This window comes from Anser cygnoides, chromosome 3 (genome assembly GCF_040182565.1).
Source record: "Anser cygnoides isolate HZ-2024a breed goose chromosome 3, Taihu_goose_T2T_genome, whole genome shotgun sequence".
In the NCBI taxonomy this organism is placed as follows: domain Eukaryota; kingdom Metazoa; phylum Chordata; class Aves; order Anseriformes; family Anatidae; genus Anser; species Anser cygnoides.
The window spans coordinates 114023367-114032358 of NC_089875.1; the positions used below are offsets into that span (position 1 = coordinate 114023367).

General features: G+C 41.4%; 1 long non-coding RNA gene across 1 annotated transcript; it reads left to right on the forward strand.

Annotated features, from left to right (window-relative positions):
* Positions 1–2134: 2134 nt before the first annotated feature.
* On the forward strand, positions 2135–7063 carry LOC106044665 (uncharacterized). The gene is made up of 3 exons (XR_001212390.3): positions 2135–2682; positions 3632–3739; positions 6929–7063. It is a non-coding gene; the product is annotated as an uncharacterized lncRNA (long non-coding RNA).
* Positions 7064–8992: the final 1929 nt, after the last annotated feature.

The window sequence follows — 8992 nt, forward strand, 5'->3', positions numbered from 1 at the left end:
GGTAAGAAAGAGTGTGTCCCTGCACTTCATCTATGAAATAAGGATATTGGCGGGGTTCCTCCAAATCACTGGAAAATAAGTGTTGTGGTTTAACCAAGCTGGCAGATAAGCACCATACAGATGTTCGCTCACCCTCCCCCCACCCCTCTGTGGGGCTGGGGAGAGAATTGGGAAAAAAAATGAAAGCTTGTGGGTTGAGATAAAGACAGTTTATTAGGACAGAAAGGAAAGGATAATAATAATAATAATGATAATGGTACTACTACTAATAATGTGTACAAAATAAATGATGCACAATGCAAGTGCTCACCACCTACTAACCGATGCCCAGCCTATACCCCAGCAGTGGTCCCCCCACCCTGGCCACCCCATATTAATTGCTCAGCATGACGTCAGATGGTATGGAATACCCCTTTGGTCAGTTTGGGTCAGCTGTCCTGGGTCTGTCCCCTCCCAGCTCCTGCTGCATGCTCAGCCTGTCCACTGGCAGGACAGAGCGAAAAGCTGAAAAGTCCTTGGCTTAGTGTAAGCACTGCTCTGCAGCAATTAAAACATCAAGGTGTTATCAACATTATTCTCATCCTAAATCCAAGACACAGCACCATACCAGCTACTAGGAGGTAGCTCTAACATAGCCAAAACCAGGACAATATGGTGCAGAAGCTCTTAAGAGGCTATATGGTCTATCACTTTGCCAATGATTGGCTAGCAATCCTGTGCTTCATGCACCTCAGGATATGGCCAGCCCTTTTAGCTGCCAGGGCAAGTATTCAACTTGGCTTTGACTGGAAGCCTCAGATCCCTTTCCGTGGGGCTGCTCTCCAGCCTCTCGTCCCCCAGTCTGTACATATATAAGGGTTGCCCCATCCCAGGTGCAGAATCTGGCACTTGCTCTTGTTGAAAATCATGTGGTTGGTGATTGCCCAAGCTCTCTAATTTGTCAAGATCTCCCTGCAAGGCTTCTCCACCCTCAAGGGAGTCAACAGCAAGCTCCATACAGTCCAGCTCCTCTGTTACATACAGCACCAACCCCTGCCTCACCTGCTCAGCCTGTCCCTTCTGAAGAGCCTATAGCTATTCATCATAACACACCAGTCACAGGACTCTTCCCACCAGGTTTTGCTTACACCAATGATGTTGTCATTCTGGGACTGAGCCAAGGCTTCTTGCTCCTCTTGCTTGTTCCTCATGCTTCATGCAACAGTGTAGAAACATTCAAATGTGCTTCATTGTACCCAGCACCTCATGGAACAGACTGAAGGATCTCACTAGCATGCAGTTCCTCAAATTTTGGTGTGCCATCCCATAACTCTTCAATGGCGTTTAGTTTAGTTTTATCCCCTTCCCCCTCTAAATCTAGTTTAAAGCTCTATCAGTCAGCCCTGCTAAATCCTGTGCAAAAATCCTTTTCCCTTTCTGTGAAAGTTGCATCCTATCAGGCAACAGCAAGCCTGATGTTGTGTAGACCATCCCATGACTGAGAAACTGAAAATTCTGATGGCAACACCAGCCTTGGAGTCATGTACTGATCAGCTGCGTCTGCCTGTTCCTTTCAGTATTGTTCCCTGCTACTGGTAGATAGAGGAACACACTACCTGTACCTCTGCTCCTTTAACCAATTACCTTAAAAGCCCTGAAGTCCCTTTTGCTTTCTTTTGGACTTCTCTATACTACTTTATGGTTGCCAACATGAAAAGCCAACAATGGATAATAATCAGAGGGCCATATAGTGCTAGTGAGTTTTATAGTAACATGTTTTACCTGGGCCTCAAGAAGGCAGCAAACTTCGCTATGGGATTGGTGTGCTTGGTATATCAAGCCTTCTGTTCCTCTCAGAAGGCAGTCACCTATGACAACAGCCCTTCTTTTTTTCCAAGGTGGAGGTGGTTGTGATACAGGGGATAGGCTGACTTGCCCTAGGCAAACCCACTTCCAACCTGGATGGACCTTCATCTATATCATTGTTTGCCTGTCCATCAAGTTCCCAAGCCTCATACCTGCTCTGTAAGGGCACCAGGGAAGACGAGGTAGGAAGGGAAGGGATATACAGGGAAGTGGTTCACCTGCTGCCCTGAGCAGCAACTGGCTTCCATTCCCCACTGTCTCTTAGGTCCTCTCCTGCCAGCTGGCAAGAGGGTAAGGGATCCTGCCTTTCTTTTGTTGTGGCTGGCTGATACATCTGTCAGGGATGGTAGGGTATGATTCCACCAGTCTCCTTCTCTAACTCTCTAATGCTCCTCACTCAGCCTGCCCACCACCTCCTGAAGCTCTTCCACCATGCTGAGCAGTTCCACCTGGGCACACCTCCCACAGGTGTACTCACTGCTGCTATCCGACCCTGACAGAAAGCTCAGGCACACCCTGCAGCCTGGGACCTGGATGGCCCCGTGTTCTCTTGGGAGCTCCATCTGGGTAGCTGTGGTGATTCCTGTGGCTGGAGAGGCCACAGGGGACACAGAGGACATTGCTTTCTGCCAGGGGAGATGCCATGACTGGATCTCCACATGAGTGGGTCACAATAACTGGTTGAAGAGGCAGTGACAGCACCCTCCCTTCAGGCCCTCACAAACAAACCGCTGCGCCATGCCCTGGCTGCCATGCTGCAGCCTGTTAGCCTGCCCTGGTCCATCATGCTCCTCTGCTACACTACGGGACATGCCTGCACTGGAACTGATCACTTTGGTAAGTGTTTTAAATATGATTATGGAAAAACAGAGCAAAATAAAATAAACGACAACCACAAAGCATTGCAGTATAACAAATTACTTAAGTATCTACCTACCTCTGAACTTCTACTTAAATATACTTTCATTTGGTAGTCTTGGAATTACTACATCTCAGAATTTTTATTCAACCCATGGTGAAATTCCAACAGTTCTTGTGTCAGTCAAGATTTTGTCACTGATTTCAGTGTTGGAAGGGTTTCACCCTCAGACCCTGACAATTGGGAACTAGGTAAATATTTGCTTATCTTAAAAAAAATAAAATAAAATAAAAAATCTTTATTTCCGCATTTCATCCTACTCTCTTCTGATCTGCCTTTTTTGAGTGAAATCTATATTCTATCCCCATCAAGTCACTGTTCTCTCAAATCCTTCCTGAACACTCATTTGTTCTTTGGGGCCTACAAGAAATGAGTTAACAACGTCAGAAAAACAATTTATTCTTTCTCTCTCCCTCTATGTGTATACCTACATACACATATAAATGTGTATATGTACATATATATGCACCAGTATATATAAAATGTGTAGTGTATGTTATTTTATATTCTGTGGTTTCAATGCACCTTGCCTTAGCCATGTCTGCCTTGTTTAGGTGTAAGTGCTTTCTGATGATATCTGTCTATATTTTTTGTCTCACACTGGGGAAAACACCTCTCACATTGCTTTACAACAAGAACAGGCCAACTATTATATTGCTCCTAACTACTCGAGGGCTGAGTGACGGGATATGCTTTATTGTGACAGGGACATCCACAGTTCTGGGATGCTCTGGCTGATGTGCAGAATTATGGGAGCATAGCTCCAATGCAGCTGGCTTGGCTGTGCTAAGTGTGTTTTGCCATAGAAAGGGAAGTCCTGACGTGTGTTGTGTGCTGTTTCCTCTGTGATGTGTATCACATTTACAGAAACCTTCTTCACTTGGTAGTCCTGGAAGTCACTCAGTGTCTCAGGAGTATGGCTGATGTGAAGACTCATACATATTTCTTTGTCAAGCCCACAGTGTGGCAGGCCAGGTATGGTGAAAATTGATCATTCTATGTACTGCAGACCTTGTATTGAATGATTTGCAAGTATTTTCTGACTTAAAAATAAAACAAAACAGTGTTTGACATGAGTGGAGCTTGAAAAATGGTGCAAGAAGGAAGAGGAACAAGACAATGACTTGCTTGACAATAGTCATATTGAAACTATACATTAGGTTTCTAGGCTACTTTGTCTGTTTCCTAATTATCTGGAACCTATGTTCCTTTCTGTGAAAGGGGAAATATCACCTACACCATCTCATTAGAACTTACATGGCAGAAGCTTCTGAAGTGCCTTTAAACATTATGCAGAAAATTCTCATTTCTGGACATAAACAAAATGCCTGCAGCTGAGTCTAACCAAAGCAGTGCACTTCTTTTCCCATCTGCAGATGACATGGCCTGGGCCACTGGAGTTCAGAATTAAGCTATTCCTTATCTCTATTAGGATGCTGTACTTTCTTAAGTGGTTCCAGCAGGAAGAGCCTAGGCACGTCTTTGAATCTATGAACAGCTGGTCCATAGACCAGGCTGACTCCTGCCAAAGACCCTTTGACCTTCATCTCTTAAACAGTCACACTCTAGCCTAAACTGGGTAATAGTACTGCTCCTGCCAATGCACTTTTTCTGATCATTTTCCCCTTTTGTTGCCATGCTGACTAACTGGAGCTCTGTTTGCTTTCACAGTATTTTATAATTTTATCCAGGCTTTGGGATTAAGAGCTGGGTGATGGATAGAACAATATCTCTTACCTATTGTGAACAGAGATGCCAAAACTGCATCCTGTGTCACAGTGTCTGAGCCTGTGTAGGATCCCATATATTAATTTATTATGTTTGAGTTAGAGTTTCTCTTTTTACACATACCTAGTGATATGAGTTTGCATAGAAAAAAAAGTGTTTTTAAACAGGAAAACAAATATTTTCCAGAAGGACAGTTGAATGCTGAAAACATGGTGAAAAATATCACATCTGAAGCTCATTTTGTGTGATCTATTGTTCACAGAGAGCAAGCATACATCATTTGGTTTTATTTTTACCCTAGAATTTAATGCCCATTGTGCAAAATGTAGAAGTTAATTGGTAGCTAACTCACTTTGATGGTATGTTTGCTGTGCTTGAGGGACATATTTTCCCAAATTGCCACATTTTAAATAGATTTTACCTTGCAGGGCTTACTTTTAGCTTATCATTACAACTTGGAAAAATTCACTACCTTTGCTCCATGCAGATAAGTGTTCCCAACACACTTAATAATGAGATATCATGTATACCTATGCAAAGGAAAAAGAGTAGAAGGAAAAACAAAACAAACAAACAAAAACACACAAAAAACACAACTCCAAGAAACCTCTACTGTGAAGGATGTAGTAATTAATTGTTTACACATTGGAAACGGACATATAATTTTTGATGATGCATGAGGTGTTTCCTTAAGAAAAGGTTGAAGGACTCTTTCTGTATATTCAAGGCACTCGTTTTTTTTCAGTTGAGAATCAGAAATGTAGAAATCCTGCATGAATGACAGCTTCCTTCTCTCACATTTTATTAAACATTCGGTAGGAGTCTTTTGAACATTCAAAATTTAGAGCTCTATCAGGAAAGATGATGACCTAGCAGTCTCACCTGCTCCAGAAAAATACTTTTGTCCAGACCAAACTGTGTCTTACTCGTAGAATCACAGAATGGTTGGGGTTGGAAGGAACTTTAAAGATCATTTAACTCAAATCTCCCTGCCGTAAGCAGGGATGCCACCCACTAGATCAGGTTGGCCAACCACCCATCCAGCCCGGCCTCAAACACCTCCGAGGACAGGGCATTCACAACTTCTCTTGGCAACCTGTTCCAGTGCCTCACTACCCTTACAGTGAAGAATTTCCTCTTAATATCTAATCTAAATCTATCCTCTTTGTGTTTAGCTTGCAAAGATTCATCAACAGAGGCTACTGGCCAGTTATTAGAGTTGGACATTAGAAAGAAATTCAAGATATAAACTTCAGTAACTAAAGTGGAACATTCTTCCAGGAGATATTAATATACAGCCCCACGTTTCAGAGGTGGTTACATTGCTAATTTATAGTTTACAGTAATCTCACTACTTTAGAACTACTACAGAGAGCTAAGACATGGGGTTCTGCCAGGTCGTTTGCTTTTTTGTTATTGCTTTTAAGTACACAATCTAAATCCCGAATTCCTTGCTAGGCTATTATTATTATTTATTAGCTGAGGTCAATCACATCTTTTCTTCATAAAGTCTGAATAGTAAATGGAAGAAGACATTAGAATGTAGTTATTTATGAAATCCATACTTTTCCATAAGAATTTTACCCCTGAGCTAAGATTTATTTAACTAAAATAATATTTCTTTTCAATGATGGTGGAAATCACAAAACTGATAACAGAAAGTCAACTGTTTGCAACACAATATTCTTCATTTCTATTTAAAATTGAGAGCAATCTTTTTAGCAAACAAACAAAAACAAACAAAAAATCAACCAACCAAAAAAATTTGACATATGCAATACATCAAGACATATTAGAGGTGTTGCCCTGGAGTGTTCTGCACGTGCAAGTGGAAAGTGGGAGTTTAGTGTGCCAAATATCTGAAACACAGGCAAGTAGGTAAGAGACAAGGCTATAATTCATTGTGGCTTCATGCCATGTTTGTTTGCCTCTCTGTATAAAAATGAAACCCTCTAGGGGTATTCAAACTTTGAAAATAAAGTATTTTAACTCCAAAAAAATGATGGTAATGTGAAAGTATTGGCTTGAAATGACAAAAGCCCTAAGCTTTTAAATCTTTACAATGTTAAAGTTTAAAGAATTTGCATGAAACTGCCATTAGTGTACCATAACCATTATTACTGCTAACAGCAATTCAATCACATGTCTTAAATTTGGGATTTCAACAGCACAGGGAATTTATCTTTCCAAATAAGTAATTTGAGTAACTTGCTAAGTAATTCTGAAGAGTAGTCATCCCTCATCTTTTTGGGGGTGAATTCTCCACTGGTCTCCATGTAGTTTCCCATCAGATGGCAAACATGCCTCCCATATGATTTTCCCCATCCCCAATAAACCCTGAATGTGTTTTTGAGCCAGTGCATCCCTTGATGTGAAAATGTTACATAAATATGGCTAAGCAGACTGGTGTGACTGCCTAGGTTTACCTTCCCACAGGGCTCCTGCAGAAGTCCAGCAGATGTGTCTCCTGGCAGAAAATCAGCTGAGATAATGAGAAAAGGCTTCAACTTCCATATGCTGGTATCAGCCCAGATTTAATGTGCTCCTCCGAGTGCTTCTCTTCGTCAAAACTTCTGTAGCACTCTGGCAGGTTTTCTCAACCCCTTCAAGAGAAGATGCTCATGGAAAGGCTGCTGGTCTGTAATTACTCTGCTGTGTCTGCTTTCCTGCTCCTTTCCCATCAGCCCTGATGAGCTTAAATAGAAGTTATATTCTGTATTTTCCCGCACCTCTCAGTGGCCAATATTAGTGAATACATTTGAATGTATGCTTGTTGCTAAGAAATGTGGCCCTGGCTGCCTTTTGGAAAAATTATGACTATGTTATAGATCCAAAACCTAGAAGAGCTTGCGTTTTATGAGGAATACCAGTAGGAGACCTAAGTATTCCTCTTACATGCTGGTTATATATGATGGGATTCAAGTCTTCACAGGCAGATGGGCAGCGAGATGCAGGTGACATAAACAGAATGCAAATACAGAAGGAAATCTGGTGGAGCTTAGGTTGCTTCCAACTATACCAGTTTCTTCTAGTTATCTAGAAATCTCTGGGACTTCAACACAGAAATTTCTTTTTTTTTTTTTAAAAAAAAAATATTTTTATTTTGTACTTCTAAAATATTTTAACAGTATTACCATTATTATAAATTATTTCAGAAATTACTATGTTTCAACCCTTCCTTTCTCTACATTTCTTTTTCACTGATTTATTTTCTCAGTAGAGCAAAAATATAGCAACTATTGGTTCAGACTAACAGTCTGGTGGAAATCTTAATCCCTACTCTTTGAGTGCATAAGAGCCCCATGAACAGCATTCACAGAATAATGCCCTCCTGAGAGAGGTGCAAACTGTACCAGAAATTGTTGTAACTCCATTGCACGTTTTATACTCCTCCTACCTTCTTAATGTGACTAAGTGATTGATTCTAATCTCACTGCCTTCTTGGTTTTGGAAGCTTTTACTGTGGGGGGAAAAAAAAAAAAAAAGAATTTGCAGTTTGCTTCAACATTGTGTAAAATCATCACTTTATTGTTTTTAATGTACCTCAAGAGATGGAAGAAAATATAAAAAGGGACCAATAAACTGAGAAATATATTTTCTATGTACATCTTACCAGAAAGGGTGGAAACTTGTAAAAATGAATGAAATGAATGATCACTGTCTTGCAAAAGTGTTATTTTGACAAAACAAACAAACAAACAAACGAGTGCCACACTCTCCTTAGTATATTTACAAAGTTTAAGTCTCTAGGATATAAGAAGAGCCCTCGTGCTTCAGCCCTGCATGGATTAAACAGTTTTGGTGTTTTTGGTTTGGTTTGGTTGGTTGGTTTTGATTTTGTACCTTTACAGCTTGTAACAAGAGGAGTGGCTGAAGATTGACCAACGGAACAATAGTACAGGTAGATTGACCCAATTCTGCTCAAATTAAAATTCAAATGCAACAACTCAATCTACAAGGGATTCTAACAAACCTGCTTTCAAACTGAAACATGAATTGTGTGTTGCTTCTTGAGCAGGTGTGAATTATGTTTCTGATACAAGTCAGGACTCTGTTGGCTTCTTGGCCACCTGAGCACACTGCTAGCTCAAACTCATCTGGCTATTGAACAATATCCCCAGATCCCTTTCTGCCAGGCAGCCTTCCAGACACTCTTCCCCCAGCCTGTAGCATTGTAGGGGGTTGTTCCCCAAGTGCAGGACTTGCCACTTAGCCTTTTTGAATGTCGTATCTTGGCCTCAGCCCATGGGTTCAGCCTATCTAGATCCCTCTGCAGAGCTTTCCTACCTTGAGCAGATCAACACATGCACCTAACTTGGTGTCATCTGCAAACTTACTGAGGGTGCACTCGATCCCCTCATCCAGATCATTGGTGAAGAAGATACTGAAGAGAACTGGCCCCAGTACTGAGCCCTGGGTGACTGGCCTCCAACCAGATTTAGCTCCATTCACCACAACTATTTTGGGCCTTGCCACACAGCCAGTTTTTAACCCAATGAA